This window comes from Poromitra crassiceps (genome assembly GCF_964638095.1).
Source record: "Poromitra crassiceps genome assembly, chromosome: 15".
Classification (NCBI taxonomy): Eukaryota; Metazoa; Chordata; class Actinopteri; order Beryciformes; family Melamphaidae; genus Poromitra; species Poromitra crassiceps.
In genome coordinates, this window is record NC_139634.1 from 17445574 (window position 1) to 17448978 (window position 3405).

The following is a 3405-nucleotide window of genomic DNA, read 5'->3' on the forward strand; positions in this document are numbered from 1 at the left end:
TTTTTGAATAGGTTAGGTGCTGTACAGCTCACTGATGAAAATGTATTCTTATGTACCATGGATGTCAACAGTCTATACACTAATGTTCCTCATGTGGAGGGCTTACAAGCTCTAACACATTTTTTGAATAGAAGATCGACGCTTCAGCCCCCGACTGACTTTTTGGTTGATTTGTCAAGATTGATCCTTAATAGCAATTATTTTAAATTTGAGAATTCTTACTATCTTCAATGCCAGGGAGTTTCTATGGGTAGTCCATGTTCCCCTAATTATGCGAACCTCTTTATGGGAAAGTTTGAAGAAGACTTTGTATATAATAATAACCCCTTCTCCATTTTTTTGAAGTGTTGGTTCAGATATATTGATGATGTATTTTTTCTGTTTTCTGGGACACACTCTCAACTAGAGGAGTTCAATATTTATATTAATTCCAGACTACCATCTATTAAATTCTCTCTAGAATACAGTGAAGACACTGTCTCCTTCCTTGATGTTTCTGTAAACAAATCTGAACAACTACTGACAAAGGTGTATAGAAAACAGACAGACAGGAATAGTTTCTTGGACTACTCTAGCTATCATCCCCCCAGCCTCAAAAGAGGTTTGCCATACAGTCAACTTTTGAGGATTAGGAGGATTTGCAGTTCTGATCATATGTTTGAAGAGCAGGCTGCTGAACTATGTACAAGGTTCAGGGTAAAAGGTTTTAACAACACAATCCTTGAGAACAGCCTACAGAGAGTTAGGGGGTTGAAACGTGAGGACCTGTTGGTCCCGAAGTCCACCCCTGCCCGAGGGTCTAGAATAGTGTGTGCTGCTACTTTTTCACCTGCTTCTCAGGAAATAAAAAAATGTGTTTTAAGTCACTGGAATATCTTACAAAGTGACCCCCAAGTGGGCCATTTATTTGGCGAGCCTCCCTTGTTTGCTCAAAAACGGGCAAGAAATGTACGAGATATGATCGTTAGAGCTGACTGCTACACACGCCCCCCTGGCCCCTCCCATTTTTTGTCTGATGTACAGAATGGTAATTTTCCTTGCTTTAACTGTATTCAATGCAATGCTATGATCAGAGGAGAGACATTCTTCCATCCTCACTCTGGAAGAAAGTACTCGATTAAGAGTAGGATCTCGTGTAAAACTAAATTTGTTGTGTATCTATTGAAGTGTCCATGTGGGCTAGTATATATTGGAAAAACTATCAGAGAGTTGAAAACTCGCATTTCAGAACACAAGAGTAGCATTAGAAACAGAGATATAAAATCCTCTGTCGCCAGGCATTTTAATGAGTTTGGTCACGACGTGTGTTCCCTCAGGTTCCACGGGTATAGAACAGGTCAGTCCACTGAAGAGGGGGGGTGACAGAGACAAGGCCTTGTTACAAAGAGAGGCATTTTGCGATACCTCCTACAGACAGAACACCCCAAGGGCTTGAACGAAGAACTTTTGCTAGGTTGGTTTTCTTTAGGGGGTGCGTCGGGTGGATGTGCTGTGGGTTCACAGCATGATGCTCTTGCACTGTAAGGCAGTGTGGGAGCGTCATGCTGTGGACCTGCAGTATCTCTATCCGATGCATTCACTTATATGCATTTTATTATGTATTGTTCTAATTCTATTTTAATATTTTCTTACTGATTTTTGTCTATTCTAATATGTTGACTGTTTTCATCTGTGCTTATTTAACACAAGTGTGGCCATCCAGCCTCATTCTTCTCGTCTGCAAAACATTATTGCATTCCTGCTGTGTAATATATACAGACTTATATACACGTATACTGTTTAAAATTGTACCTTTATCTCTTTTTTGATATTCTCTGATGTTTTTGATATTATATTCAGTGGTATTTTATGTTGCTGAGATATTTCCTAGTACTTGATAATGTAATTGATTGTACTTCCGGTTTGACACTATTTATACCGTCATGTCCGTCTTCTGTCAGCACAATGCTGAGGAAGGCTCCACGCCGAAACGTACATTGTCTTACTTGAAGGTAAATAACACAACCCAAAGGAATTATTTTGAGTGCTGGTTTTTTGCCCCTCTCTTATTATTTTTTGAGCCGTGCACCGTAACTTTTTGGAACTTTTGAGAGTGCTCACCAGTCGTGACTTCTAGTCACTGAACTATTTGGTCAAAAACTCATCCTTGCATAAGATGAACCGTGGACTGTTCAATTGAATTTTGCTCACTTACGCAGACTCCTAAGTGTTTGTGGACAAACTGCAGGCTCCTTTGCCAAAGAAACCCACCTTTACTTTTAATATTACTAAAACAGATTCAGCCAGGGCGAGCGCAGAGCAGCGGGGACAGCTCAGAGGTGGGTCAGAGTCGCGCTCAGAGGCTGTGGGCTGCGTCCAGAACTCTTAATTGAGTCTTAGTCAAGATAAGAGTCACACATATTCACTGCATTTTCTGTCCCGCCCACTGGGAGCTCGACGGTCAGCCTCAGATCACATCTGTCCTGGTTTTAAGAGAGGTGAGAGGAGTGCAGGAGGCTGTGGAGAGGATTAAAGTAGAGAGTGAAGAAGAGGCAGACATGGAGATAAGGGGGAAGGTGGGAAAAAGTCGTTGGAATATGAATTATATTGAACTAGCAGCATGCTCGATTTCTAGGGTGCGGGACTCTGGGGACGATGAGCCATGCCATTGGGCAGCACTTTTTTTGGGGCGTTGTCGTGACTAAATGTCAACTCACGTCATCCACATCATCGGTGGTAAGACATCACTTGACGATTTGTGGACCATGACGTAGACATCTTCTGACATCATCCTCTAATGTCGCTCAGTGTTTTCCAGTTGACCCTTGCGCCGCTGCCCACTGACCTTGTCTCTGTCAGGAATTGGCTGTTCATGAAGCCCTAAAAATGTAAAATATCGCTGTAGTGGCCACCCCTGTGGGCATTTTGCCTTGTTTTGTTTTGCATCAGATTCATTCCAGACCACTGAAAAGTGTTTTGGCAAATTTTGGAGGTGATCGGAGCAACTTGCAACTCCAGGGCAAAACCAGGCAGACAGCTCTTCTCCTGGTATAGTAGGGATAATGATGAATGAATATGAATGCAGCAACAAGGAGAGGAGAAAGAAAAAGCAAGAGAGAGATAGCACATAATAGATGATGAGATGCGCTCATCAGTACACATCCCGGAGGTCCCAGCCGACGGATTGAGTGTGCCCCACCCGGAGCGGGGGACCAGTGACCCGTAGTGAGACAGGCCACCCGTCTGGCATTAGGAAAGGCCCATCTCACCCTGTCCATTCCAAAGACACAAACGTGCCCGTCGTGGTATGAATTCATGATCACGTTATTCTGACGGGGGACTCGGCCACTTCGCTGGGGCACACAGTCACTGACGCCACTGCCTGCAGGCAAACAGGCTGTTAGATGGGAGGGAGGGTGGCAGGGC